General features: G+C 41.8%; 1 pseudogene; it reads left to right on the top strand.

Annotated features, from left to right (window-relative positions):
- Nucleotides 1-607: 607 nt before the first annotated feature.
- LOC111542132 lies at nt 608-1290 on the top strand (annotated as a pseudogene).
- The last annotated feature ends 13844 nt before the right edge of the window (nt 1291-15134 follow it).

Genomic DNA, 15134 nt, shown 5'->3' with positions numbered 1-15134 from the left:
AAACAGTGTAGTAATGGCATAATGACAGACATATAAACCAAAATAATACTAATAAAAATAATAATAGAATAAAGAGCCCAGAAATAAGCACTTGCCTATATGGTTAAATGATCTTCTGCAAGGATGCCAAGACCACTCAACAGGGTAGGGTCAATCTCTTAAACCAATGGTGCTGGGACAACTGGATATCTACATACAAAATAAGTAAGTTGGACCCTTACCTTATATCTTATGCAAAATTAACTCAAAATGGAGGAAAGATCTAAACATAAGATCTAAAGCTAATAAAACTCCTAGAAGAGAACATAGAGGAAAATCTTCATGACATCAGATTTGGCAATGATTTCTTGGATATGATGCTAACATCACAGACAACAAAGGCAAAAATAGACAAATAGTATTTTATCCAAACTCACACAAAAACTTTTATGCACCCAATAATACAATCAACAGAACAAAAAGGTAACATACAGAATGGGAGAAAATATTTGCAAGTCATATATCTGATAAGGGGTTAATACCCAGAATACATAAAGAACTCCTACAATTCAACAACAACAACAAAATTAAATAACCTGGTTAAAAATAGGCAAAGGAGAGGCTCTCATGGAGGCAGCCAGCCCGAGGCTGGGGAGCACTAAGCTGCGCGTTGTGCCCTGCGCTGCCCAGGCTAGTGAGCAATACAGTCAGGATGGCTAAATGTGATCCCAAGAAAGCAAACGGCAAGATGTCTGTTTATGCCTTCTTTCTGCAGATGTGCAGAGAAGAACATAAGAAGAAAAACCCAGAGGTCCCTGTCAATTTTGCAGCATTTTCCAAGAAGTGGTCTTAGAGGTAGAAGACAATGTCTGGACAAGATAAATCTAAATTTGATGAAATGGCAGAGGCGGATAAAGTGCACTGTGACTGGGAAATGAAGGATTATGGACCAGCTAAGGGAGACAAGAGAAGAAGAATCCTAATGCCTTCCAAAGGCCACAGTCTGGATTCTTCCTGTTCTGCTCAGAATTCCACCCCAAGATCAAATCCACAAACCCTAGCATCTCTATTGGAGACGTGGCAAGAAAGCTAGGTGAGGTGTGGAATAACATAAGTGACAGTGAAAAGCAGCTTTACATCACTAAGGCGGCAAAGCTGAAGGCGAATTAGGAGAAGGATGTTGCTGACTACAAGTTGAAAGGAAAGTTTGATGGAGCAAAGGATCCTGCTAAAGTTGCCCAGATAAAGGTGGAAGAGGAAGATGAAGAAGACGAGGAGGAAGGGAAGGAGGAAGAGGTGGAGGATGAATAAAGAAGCTGTTTATCTGTCTCCTTGTGAATACCTTAGAGTAGGGGAGTACCATAATTGACACATCTCTTATTTGAGAAGCATCTGTTGCCCTCATTAGGTTTAATTATAAAATTTGATCACAAGCATATTGTAGTCTCTCAAAGTGCTCTAGAAATTGTCAGTGGTTTATGTCAAGTGGCCATGGGTGTCTGGAGCACCCTGAAACTGTATCAAAGTTGCACACATTTCCAGACATTTTTAAAATGGAAAGTCACTCTCGTGTTCTCACTCTGTGCACTTTGCTGTTGGTGTGACAAGGCATTTAAAGATATGTCTTGCATTTTTTTTTTTTTTAATTTATAAGGTGGTGTTAACCACATGGTTATTGGCTGGAAAACCTGAATTATCACCTGTATATATCTATCTATAGTTGGTAAAAATAACAAAACAAGCAAGACAAACCCTCGATGGTCCTTGCTCCGCGCTGAGGCTGTTGGGAAGATGCCTTTTGGAGGGGCTGTAGCTCAGGGCATGCACTATGAGGCTGGATCTGTTGACTCTGCAGTGGGCATCCATTTAGCTTCAGGTTGTCTTGTTTCTGTGTATAGTGACATAGCATTCTGCTGCCATCTTAACTGTGGACAAAGGGGGTCAACTGGCATGAAAGGTTTTATTTTGTTTTTGTTCTTAGTTAAGTGCATTAGTTTTTAAACTGTTTGTTTTTAAGCAAACTGTAGAACTCTTCATTGTCAGCAAAGCAAAGAGCTACTATGTTAATGAAAGTTCAAGAACCTTCTGTCCTTAAACACGATTTGTAACATTCTGGTTTTTTTGTATGTTTAGAATGCTGAAATGTTTTTGAAGTTAAATAAATAGTATTACATTTTAAAAAAAGAAGCAAAGAACTTGAATAGACATTTCTTGCAAAGATGATATACAAATGGCCAGCAAGCATACGAAAAGATGTTCGACGTTGCTAGTCATTAGAGAGATGTTCACCAAAACCACAATGAGATATCACTTCACACCCATTAGGATGGCCACTACCAAAAACATGGAGGAGGAGAATAACAAGTATTGGGGAGGATATGGAGAAATTAAAAACTGTGTACACTGTCAGTGGGAATGTCAAAAGGTACAGCTGCTATGAAAAATAGTATGGAGGTTCCTCAAAAAATTAAAAATACAATGAAATATCACTTCACACACATTAGTATAGTCACTACCAAATAAACAAACAAAGGAAAATAACAAATGTTGAGAAAGAATCCTTGTGCACTATTGGTGAGGCTATAAAATGGTGCAACTGCAAAAAAAACTATAGTAGTTCCTCAGAAAAATTAAAAATACAACCACCATACGACCCAGCAATTCCACTTCTGGGTGTATATCCAAAAGACTGAATTAAAAGCAGGATTTCAAGACACAGTTGCACACTCATGTTTATTGCACCATTATTCACAATAGCCAAGAGATGGAAGTATCCCAAATGTTTATCAAAAGATGAATAACTAAAGAAAATATGGCATATATATACAATTAAATATCATCCAGCCTTAAAAAGAAGGAAATCCTGGCACATGCTACAACATGGGTGAACCTTGAGGATATTATGCTAAGTAAAATAATCCAGTCACCAAAGGACAAATATTATATGACTCTACTTCTATGAGGTGCCTAGAGTAGTCAAATTCACAGAGACAGAACGTAGTACGGGGGCTTCCAGCGGGAGAGAGAGTTGTTGTTCGACGGGTGCAGAATTTTAGGTTTGCAAGATGACAAAGTTCTGGAGATCCGTCTCGCAACAATATGAATGTAATTAACACTATGGAACTGTACACTTAAAAATGGCTAAGATGGTAAATTTTATGTCATGTATTTTTTACCAAAATTTTGTTTTAAATTTTTGAATTTCCTTTTTATAAAAGATGGGTGGCAGTGGGGGAGAAAACCAGAGCAAGTGAAAGTTCATTTGTGGCAGCAGGGAGGGGGCCAGAGGAACTAAGAGATTTTGAGGCAGTAAGAAGAAAGGAAAACTTGTATCCAGCAATGAAGAAGCACCATGATGAAACAAAGTCCCAGGAAGGCTGGACCTCCTGCTGGGGACTTCCAAGTGTGCTGGATGGAGGAACTGCTAGAAATGGCATGAGGATGTTTTTGTCCAAAAACTCCAGTTTTCAATTTGAATAAATCAGTGAGACCATACACAAAAGCTGAGCCTTGACTTCCCTGTATCCCTTCTCCCAGTTTGGAAGAAAAACCACCTGAGTGTGCACTAAAGTGCTATTTCAGACCCAAAAGCAATGGAAGCGGTCCTCTGATTGGTACCAATCCACGACAAAATTTGTGTCACTCATTCATTCAACAAACCTTTCATCTGTGCCAGGCACTGCCCTCAGTGCTGGTGTAGGGGTTGGTTGGAAGACTCTCTTCCCCCATGGGACTTGCATCTTGGAGGCGCCCATCAGGTGGGCTCCATTCTGTCACACATTTCTGCTGTACAGATACCCACTGGTTTAGTATCTCTGTCTCCTTGCTTTTCTGTACCTTTAAAGAATTGGAAAAGGCCTGGCACGGTGGTTCACATCTGTAATCCCAGCACTTCGGGAGGCTGAGGCAGGCAGATCACGAGGTCAGGAGATGGAGACCATCCTGGCCAATATGGTGAAATCCCGTCTCTACTAAAAATGCAAAAATTAGCCGGGTATGGTGGCACATGTCTGTAATCCCAGCTACTCGGGAGGCTGAGGTGGGAGAATCGCTTGAACCCAGGATGCAGAGGTTGCAGTGAACCGAGGTCGTGCCACTACACTCCAGCCTGGTGACATAGTGAGACTCCGTCTCCAAAAAAAAAAGAATTGGAAAACTCCTTGAGACCTTGGGCTCATCCTTTCATGACCATTTACTCTTGGCTATAAAAAGCCAGCGTTTGTGCAGCTGTGGGCAAAGAAGTCCAAGTCTCCAATGACTGAGGATGCTGTGGACTTCTAAGCAGGGGCTTAGCCCATGAAAGAGAGGAGAAGGGCTGGACCTACAGGCATCACTTAGGACTTGGTCAGCCAAATATGAGTCTTAATCAAGAAACAGAGATCACAAGAGGGCAAAGAGAAGAGCCTGTCAGTGAAGAAAGACATGAAAGAAAGAGCGAAAGAAAAAAAAATCTTTCAGATTATTTACAGCACCACCGTATCTCCTGTGGACCTGGTGGGCAGCTAGCTGAACCTGGGCAGATCACCGTGGCAGGAAGCCTTGTCCTTGAGGAGGGCCAAAGAGTTTGTAGTGCTCTTGAGACTTTTAACGTTAGATTTACAAAGCCTTCTCCATTTCCGGTCTACTAGTCATCAAATCACCTCCATGAAATGCAGAAAGAAAATATTAGAACTTCTATATGTATTTTTTAAATCTCATCTTTTTGAGTTTTTTACCTTTTGTATATTTCATAACATATATAATCTACTAATACAATGGGAAAGGTGCACAACTTATAAATACATAAATACGTAAAATACATATGCACCTAGTTGCCAACCTAGTGAAAATGATGGACATTACATACCTTCAAAAATTTTACTTATTTAGTTTTACTAGTTAGAGATATTAAATTTAACATTATAGCAATAAAGACTTGAAACAAATCCCTATTTCAGAGCCATGGACTTAAGTATGCATATGTTGGGACTTCGTGATCAAAATATTTCAGTGATAAGGGTGAACAATCAGAAAAGTAATCAAAGCTGTAGGCAACTTATTCTCTCTAATCAACTTCTATATCTGTAAGACCAAGAGCACCCAGCATTTTGAAATATCCATTGCCTTTTGTATCACACCAGCAGGATGGAAAGAGGGTGGAGGTAAAATGGAGAGGGGGCAGGCAGGCAGACAGGGGCATAGTTAGTGGGTGGAATTGGTTCTGAAGGTACAGAAGCAGTGGACAAAGCCCCAGGAAGAACAGGAAAGGAAGAGTGATAATTTGCAAAGTGTTTCGTAGTAATTGTAGGGTTTGTTGCCAAATAGCAAATTTCATCAGACTTATCTGGTTTCCCTTGGCATCCACATCCTATGCTGTCCCATTCAGAAGATAAAGGGATCCTACATGTGGAAAGGTTTTATCCTTAGGGAGAGAAAGATTATATCCTTACTTGCTGTATTAATTCCCTGAGTCTATCTTAAAAGGAAGCAGTAATTTCTCTAATAGCTGGGGTGTGGCTGCATCATCAGCTGGATGTTAAGTTCTCCTAGGATATTACGCTCACACACAGGCACTCACACATGTGTACATGCATACAAACATGCAGCTGCATGCATGCATATGTGCACATACATATGTGCATGCACACACAGGTATACAGGCACACAGGCTCATATATGTGGACACAAACAAACTTAAGTCCATGGCTCTGAAATATGGATTTGTTTCAAATCTCTATTGCTATAATGTAAAACGCAACATATTTAACTAGTAAAACTAAATAAGTCAAATGTTGAAAGTATGTAATGCTGGCCAAGGATGGTGGCTCACGCCTGCAATCCCAGCACATTGGGAGGCTGAGGCAGGTAGATCACCTGAGGTCAGGAGTTCGAGACCAGCCTGGCCAACATGGTGAAACCCCATCTCTACTAAAAATACAAAAATTAGCTGGGTATAGTGGCACACACCTGTAGTCCCAGCTACTCGGGAGGCTGAGGCAGGAGAACCTCAGCCTGGTTCTCTCATTGGAACCTGGGAGGCGGAGGTTGCATTGAGCCAAGATTGCACCACTGCACTCCAGCCTGGGCAACAGAATGGGACTCCATCTAAAAAAAAAAAAAAAAAAAGTGTAAAAGTGTAATGTCCATCATTTTCACTAGGTTGAAAACTAGGAGTATTATTTTACATCATAATGGATCCAGGAAAAGTATTTTTTAATAAAAGAGAAAGACAAACATATTCACCAGCCTGATTAAGAACAAGGAGAGTACTTATAATCTATATTAAAGTTGAAAATTCTACCTCTTTTGCAACGGCTTCTTTGAGATTCATTGTATGGATATACCACTACTTGTTTTATCAAACCTGCTGATAAACACTGAGATGGTTTCCAGGTTCTCACTGCAGCGAAAAACGCCTTTATGTTAGTTTTCTGTAAGTTAAATGTCCAGAACGTGAAGCCGTGTGGTCAAAAGTCATATACATTTCAAAATGTGACCTCTGCTGCCAGATTTCCCTCCAAAAATATTGAATCCAACAATGTTAAAAAAAAAAAGTCCCTTTCTCCATATCCTTGCCCTCACTGGGGATTCTCAATTTTTTTTTTATCACGTCAGTCAAGTCAACAACAATAAAAATGACATCATGTTTAAATGTATAGCACATTTGTATCAGTTGTTTACTAGATTGAACATTCATAGTATCACGCTTACTGCTCATTCGCAATCACTGCATTATTGCCAGTTTCCACGTTTCCCCCTTAATTTGGACTCTTCAGAGTCTCATTCACTGAAAAGAGGATTTTACTGTTGAAGATATTAACTCTTTGCCTACAACAACAACAACAACAACAACAAAAATACTTTTCCCAGGTTCGTTTTGTTCTCTCTTAAGTTTTACTTAACAGTGCTTTTGCCATACAAAAGTTTTACATTTCAAGAAATCGTATCAAATTGTAGCCATGTTAATAAAATTTTTGCTTTTTATTGTCTTTTTGTCAAACTTAAAAGCATCTCTTTATACAAGGTTATTAAGATAGTCATCAGTATTTTTTTCTGGTATATTCACAGTTTCTTTTTTAAACATTTAAATATTTTATTCCTCTGAAATTTATTTCGAAGGAGTAGAGTAATCCATATCTTCTCAAAAGGTCAGAAACACCACCTCTGTCCTATGTTTCTGTGCATTTCCCAGCCTTCCCATCGTTTCTATGACCTGCCTGCCTCAGCACTGGAACCATATTCTTTCACTTTTATTGGTCCATGACATACTGTACTATCTCATAGGGCAAATCTTCCCCAACCACTCCTTTTTTTTTCAAAATCTGTGTAGCATTTCTATCATATGTATTCATCCAGCTGAAGCTTAAAATTATATCATGATACAAAATAATTTTTTTGAAACTTTAGAACTTCCACACTTTCATAGTAAAGTTCCCCAAAAATATTATTTATGACAGGGATCAACAAACTTTTTCTGTAAGGGCCCAGACAGTGAATATTTTAGTCTTTCTTTGCAGGCTGTTATGATTTGTGCCACAACTATCCAACTCAGCCATTGAAATGCAAAGGCAACCATAAATAGCATGTAAGTTAATGGGCATGTCTATATCAAAAAAACTTTGGAGAGGTTCAATGGCCTATTACTCAGCCGCAAAAAGAAACAAAGAAATACGTTGGTGCAAAACCCGCAATTACCTTTTCACCAACCTAATATGATGTGAGTGAACCTCAAAAACATTATGTGGAGTGAAAGAGGCCAGATACAAAAGGCCATATGTTGTATGGTTCCATTTACATAAAATATATAGAATTGGTAAATCCATACAGATAGAAAGCAGGTTAGTGATCGCCAGTGGCTAGAGAGAGGAGAGAATAAGGAGTAACTAACTTACTATGTATTATACAAAGTAGTTTTCTGGGAGAGGTGATGGTTACATATCGTTGTGAATGTATGACTGGCTTGTATACTTTAAAATGGTTAATTTTATGTTATATAAAATTCATTTCAATTAAGATGAAACAGCAGAGGGCTGAATTTGGCCCACGGGCCTTACTTTGCCAACTTTGATTTATAGGATGAACAAAATAATAGAATTTTAAAAAAGGAAGTTTCATAAAAAAGGAGCTTACATTTGACAACATAATCATGTTGTCAAAAAAAATCATTTTTGTGTTTAATTTTTGTCCCATGGAAAATGCAGCCTACCCAAAAAGGAATTGACAGGAAGTTCCAGGGGAGAGTAGCGGTAGACACAGTTAAACACAAACATCAGGGTGGATTCGTTAGGATAGGATAGGCTGAGTAACAAATAAACTCCCATGCTTTGGTGGCTCAGCACAACAGAAAGTTAGCTCTTGTTCATGTAACAGTCGTGTAGAGGTATTCAAGTTGGTAGGGCAGTTCTCCACCACGTGGTCATTCAGGAACCCAAATCCTTCCATTTGATAACTACGCCATTCTCTGGGAGTAGGCTATTTCTTCACAAACTTTAATGTGCGTCTTTTTAAAATGAAGATAATGACTCAGTAGGTCAGGGTGGGACCTGAGAGGGGGCATCTCTAACACACTCCTGGGTGGTGTGGATGCCTCTGGTCTGGGAACCATACCTGAAGTAACAAGATGACAAAGGCATTATTGCCAGCTGCATCCTAACAGCAAAGAGAGCAGGACGACACACCTGCTCTCCTAAAAGGCTCAGCCTTGAAATGCATGCTGCATTTACCTTTACATTCTGTTGGCCAATCTGCATGATGCCACCTAACAGCAAGGGAGGCTGAGCAACATACCCGACAACAGTTCTTTAGCATGGAAAGAGAAAGCTAACTTCGGTAAACACTTAGCAGTCTCCACTCTACACATTTTAAATACATTAAAAGATAATAGGCTGGGTGCAGTGGTTCATGCCTGTAATCCCAGCACTTTGGGAGGCCGAAGCAAGTGGATCACCTGAGGTCAGGAGCTGGAGACCAGCCTGACCAATATGGTGAAACCCTGTCTCTACTAAAAATACAAAAATTAGGCAGGCGTGGTGGTGCACGCCTGTAATCCCAGCTACTCAGGAGGCTGAGGCCGGAGAACCACTTGAACCCGGGAGGTGGGGGTTGCAGGGAGCCGAGATTGCGCCACTGCACTCCAGCCTGGGCCACAGAGGGAGACCCTGTCTCAAAAAAATAGACAATAATGCTGAGATTTAACCAGATTAGCTAGTGCTTCCTATCAAAATAGAATGGGTTTTTTGAGTTACAGGACCTTAGAGAAGTGCCAATCAGACCCCGGCTGTATCAAAAGAACTGAAAATTACGTGGTGGAGGAGACGCAAACTACAACGAACTAAGGGCTTTAAAAAATTTTATTTTGTTTTGTTTTTTCAAAGAAAAATTGGTTTAGGCAATCACTTAAACAAAAGAGGGTAAATGGATCCACAAGTAAAGATTTGAAAAAAAGGGGTACATTAAAAGAAAGATCTGAAAACAAAAATGATGAGTAAATAGTAACTGAGTCTCAGAGAGGAAACTGAGTAAAAATTTATCCAAGATTTTTCTGCGCAGAGCCCGAGGGATACCAGCCAAACAGCCAAGACAGCAGGGCAAATGTATCCTGGGAGGGCATGAGTTTTCACCTGTGATAAAAGAAATGAATGTTAGACTCAGAAAGATCCCCTGCTTGAGAAGGATACCAAGAGCACACAATGGGTAAAGTCAGTCTCTTCAACAAACAGTGGTGGGGAAACTGGATATCCACATGCAACAGAATGAAGTTGGGCCCTTACTTTAGACTATATACAAAAATTAACTCAAAATGGATTAAAGATCAAAATGTACGACCTAAAATTCTAAAACTCCCTAGAAGAAAACAGGGAGAAAACTTTGTGACATTGAATTGAATAACGATTTCTTGGGTATGACACCAAGAGCACAGAAAACAGAAGCCAAAATAAAGCAAATGGGACTCTATCAAACTCAAACATTTCTATGCATCAAAGGAAACAGTCTACAAAGCAAAAATGAAACACACAGAATTGGCCGGGCGCGGTGGCTCACGCCTGTAATCCCAGCACTTTGGGAGACCCAGGCAGGCAGATCACAACGTCAGGAGATCCAGAACATCCTGGCTAACATGGTGAAACCCCGTCTCTACTAAAAAATACAAAAAATTAGCCTGGTGTGATGGCAGGCACCTGTAGTCCCAGCTACTCAGCAGGCTGAGGCAGGAGAATGGTGTGAGCCTGGGAGGCGGAGCTTGCAGTGAGCCAAGATTGCACGACTGCACTCCAGCCTGGGTGACAGAGCAAGACTCTGTCTCAGGAAAAAAAAATTTAAAAAAATTAAAAAAAAAAAAGAAAAATAAAGAAACATACAGAATAGGAGAAAATATTTGCAAGTCATATATCTGATAAGGAGTTATTATTCAGAATATATAAAGAACTCCTATAACTCAATAATAACAAAAATATACTTAATTTTAAAATGAGCAAAGGGCTTGAGTAGACATTTCTCCAGAGATTACACACAAATGGCTAATAAGCATATTAAAAGATGTTCAACATCACTAATCATCAGAAAAATGCAACTCAAAACCAGAATATCACCTTACAGTCATTAGGATGGCCACTATTAAAAAACAAAAACAAAAACAGACAAACAAACCAAAAAAAAGTGTTAAAAGTGTTGGCAAGAATATAAAGACATTGGTACCCTTGTGCACTCTTGGTGAGATTGCAAAATGGTGCAGTATGGAGGTTCCTCAAAAAATTAAAAATAGAATTACCATATGATCCAGCAATCTCACTTCTTGGTACATATGCAAAAGAATTGAAAGCAGAATGTCAAAGAGATATTTGCACTCCCATGTTCATTGCAGCATTATTCACAACAGCCAAGAGTGGAAGTAACCCAACTGTCCATCAAAGATGAATGGATAAACAAAATGTGGTATATCTGTACAGTGGAATTTTATGTAGCTTTAAAAAGGAAATAAATTCTGACTCATGCTATGTGGATGAAACTTGAAGTCATTATGTGAGTAAAATAAGCCAATCACAAAAAGGATAGATGTATGATTCCTGTGGAGAAATAGGAACACTTTTACACTGTTGGTGGGACCATAAACTAGGTCAACTGTTACGGAAGACACTGTGGTGATTCCTCAAGGATCTAGAACTAGAGATACCATTTGACCCAGCCATCCCATTACTGGGTATATACCCAAAGGATTACAAATCATGCTGCTATAAGGACACATACACAAGTATGTTTATTGTGGCACTATTCACAATAGCAAAGAATTGGAACCAACCCAAATGTCCATCAGTGATAGACTGGATTAAGAAAATGTGGCACATAGACACCATGGAATACTATGCAGCCATAAAAAAGGATGAGTTCATGTCCTCTGTAGGGACACGGATGCAGTTGGAAACCATCATTCTCAGCAAACTATCACAAGGACAGAAAACCAAACACGGCATGTTCTCACTCATAGGTGGGAATTGAACAATGAGAACACTTGGACACAGGGTGGGGAACATCACACACCGGGGCCTGTCATGGGGTGGGGGAAGGGGGGAGGGATAGCATTAGGAGATATACCTAATGTAAATGACAAGTTAAAGGGTGCAGCACACCAACATGGCACACGTATACATATGTAACAAACCTGCACGTTGTGCACATGTACCCTAGAACTTAAAGTATAATAATAATAATAAAGATAGTGTATGATTCCACTTATATGAGGTACCTATGAGAAGTCAAATTCAGAGGCAGAAAATAGTACAGTGGTTCCCAGGGGCTGGAAGGAGGGAGGAATGAGGAGTTGTAGCTCAGTGAGTATAGAGTTTCAATTTTGCAAAATGAAAAGTTCTAGATCTGTTGCATAACAATGTGAATATACTTAACACCACTGAACTCTACACTTAAAAATAGTTAAGATGGCAAATTTTATGTTATGTGTCTCTTTACGATTGAAAAGAAGAAAGAGGTTGGATGTGGTGGCTCACGCCTATAATCCCAGCACTTTGGGAGGCCAAGGCAGAAGGATCACTCAAGGCCAAAAATCTGAGACCAGCCTGGGGAAAATCGCAAGAGCCCATCTCTATAAAAAAGAAATAAATTATCTGGGCATGGTGACATGCGCCTGTAGTCTCGGCTACTCCAGAGGATGAGGTGGGATTATCGCTTGAGCCCAGGAGGTGAAGGTTGCAATGAGTTGTGATTGCACCACTGCACTCCAGCCTGAGTGACAAAGTGAGAACCTCTCTCAAACAAAAGAAAAGAAAAAGAAGAAACTCTTCAGATCTTGGTGGATCAAAAATCTGTCCTAAGTCTGGATCATGAATACAAAGTAGACAAGAGAACTTAGGCAGGTACTAGAGCCAGACCTGTGTCCTTGAAAAGGAAGGACCACAACCCATGTTCACTGCTGTGTTGCCTGACGCCAGAACTGGGGTCTAACGCAGAGATAGAACAAGTCAACCAGGGTCCCCAGTCAATGAAAGGACTGAAGAGCAGGGCACAAGGTAGTGGGAAAGAATCTTCAGGAGAAAAGAAAGTATAGCAGGGGGTTACAAGGAAGAAAACTTCTCTCACCTCTCTGGGGAACGGCAATGGTGACGGGTTCTCAGCTCCATACCTCTGCCCACCCCAATCACCAGGGGAGCTCCTGAAACCGCTGCCCAGACCACAACCCAGAACAAATCGATCAGCCTCTCTGCCAGTGGGGCCTAGGCTTCAGTATTTGTTAAGGCTGCCCTGGTGGTTATTATGTTCAGTTACAGTTGCAACCCTGGGGATTTAAAAATCCCATCCTCGGCAGGGGATGGACATGGATTTATTTTGATGGGAATAAAACATAAGCATTGGCCGGGCACGGTGGCTCAAGCCTGTAATCCCAGCACTTTGGGAGGCCGAGACTGGCGGATCACGAGGTCAGGAGATCGAGACCATCCTGGTTAATACGGTGAAACCCCGTCTCTACTAAAAAAATACAAAAAACTAGCCGGGCAAGGTGGCGGGCGCCTGTAGTCCCAGCTACTCGGGAGGCTGAGGCAGGAGAATGGCGTAAACCCGGGAGGCGGAGCTTGCAGTGAGCTGAGATCCGGCCACTGCACTCCAGCCTGGGCGACAGAGCGAGACTCCGTCTCAACAACAACAACAAAAAAACACAAGCATCATGTCAGGGTCCCTCACTTGCATGGGTCCCAGGAGTGCTAGCGATTGCCAGGGGTTGGGGCAGCCAGCATGTGAGCAGGATGTGTCTTCATACAGGTGGCTCAGGCCAACTGCTCACCGAGAGAGAAAGGCCTGAGACTGATTCTCAGTGTTCATTCCAGACCTACGGACTCAGGGTAGAGGCTGGCAATCAGGGAACTAGGCAAGGTCCAAATTATTCTTATTAGTAAAGGTTGGGAAGCCCTGTACTAAAAATAGTTTACACCCAAAAAGCGAACACTTACCTTAGTGTGTACATGTCTGTGAGGCAGAGAAAGAAAGAGAAGCGAGCGAGAGAGAAGTGCCTCTGTGCTCACACTTGGTAGGGGCCAGGGATTACAAGAGACACGTAAGGCATGATGTCTCCAAAGAGGACTGACCCTCATACAGCAAAATAAAAACTCAAGCTCTCATTCACCACTGCACTCATTGCACCACTGCACTCCAGCCTGAGTGACAAAGTGAGACATGCTTGCTCTCCTACAAGAGAGCACGCTGCAGCGTCCCCGCCATCTTGCTCCCCTGTGGCCCAGCTAGATTGGGAGGGCTTTTCCAACTGCAGAGCTCAGAGCGTGTAACTAACTTGGCATTCATTCCCCTAGTTAGTGGGTCAGCCAGAATCACACCCTGTATTTCACCTCCCGGACCAGTGCTCCCTCCACAAAACTGTGATATTTGCAGCCATAGTCACTGTATGGGACCTGGGCTCCCCTAAAATATTTTGCCATAGTTGAAATGAACATCAAAGAGAAACTTGCAGTGGGGAGAGCAAGCATGTACACACAAAGGCCGGGGGCTCTTGGTGATGGTCTGAAGTCTGCCTCAGGGCACAGATGCAGTGGACCCACCGTTCTCCCCACTAGCTGCTCCCCAGCAGCACTCTGACTGCTATCCTCCCAACAGCACAGGGCCCACTGAGGCAAGGGGCCAGTTCAGTGGCCAGAAGCTTCTGATCCAATCGAAAGTAAAACAGAAGACTGTGGATGCCGTCTGACCACGGGATCAGGACTCCTGGCTCACTCCTCTCTCAGAACGCGCCGCTTGCATTCATTTATGCAAACACAGGGTAACTGTGCACTCTGAGCCGGGCTGCGAAGACTCAGTAAGCAAAACAGGCCAATGATGGGGCTTCACTTAGCTTATAGTCTGAAGCCCGGTTTCTCCAGCCTTGCTACACTACCTGAGAGCTGTCTGAAAGGCAGGATCCAGGCCCCATGCCATACTTACTGAACCAGAATCTGCATTTTAACACGGCTCTACGAGATCTGAATGCACATTAAAGTTAGGGAGCACTGATTTCAATGCCTGTTTCAATGAGTGAGAATCACAGCATGAACTCCGAGGAAACGCCATGTGAGTTCCCTTCCCTGGGCTTTCAGTGGGGGTGGGTATTGAAGAAAATAACTCTTCAGCTGTTAATTCTCAAAAAGATCTGACAGTTCACCTAGTTCAACTTCGTCCTTTTACAGATAACTAAGTCAAAACCCAGAAAGGTAATATGGTTTCTAAGGGGGAAAGGCTGGGATCGGAACCAAGGATTTTATTCCCAAATTCAAGGTGCCCATCACATGTAAAGGCTCCTGCAGATCATCCAAATCTTGGGAAGGTGGACGATGGTCAGGTAGTAGTGTTTGTGAGAACAAGGGAGACAACAATGAACCAGGGAAGATGGGGGGTTGCACCACAGCACATCCTGAGGGATCCCTCAGAAATGGAGGTGGGGTGGGGACAGATCTGCTCCGCAGCCCATTTTCGAGTTGTCTTTTTCACTCACAAAGTTGGTCCTGATTGGTTTTTTTTTTTTTCTTTTTTTTGAGATGGAGTCTTCGCTCTGTCGCCCAGGCTGGAGCACAGTGGCGCGATCTCCACTGCGACCTCCGCCTCCCAGGTTCAAGCGATTTTCCTGCCTCAGCCTCCTGAGTAGCTGCGACTACTAGCGTGTGCCACCACGCCTGGCTAACTTTTGT

This window comes from Piliocolobus tephrosceles, chromosome 15 (assembly GCF_002776525.5).
Source record: "Piliocolobus tephrosceles isolate RC106 chromosome 15, ASM277652v3, whole genome shotgun sequence".
Classification (NCBI taxonomy): Eukaryota; Metazoa; Chordata; class Mammalia; order Primates; family Cercopithecidae; genus Piliocolobus; species Piliocolobus tephrosceles.
Note: the sequence above shows the minus strand (reverse complement) of the source record. Positions and strands in the feature narration are given on the sequence as shown.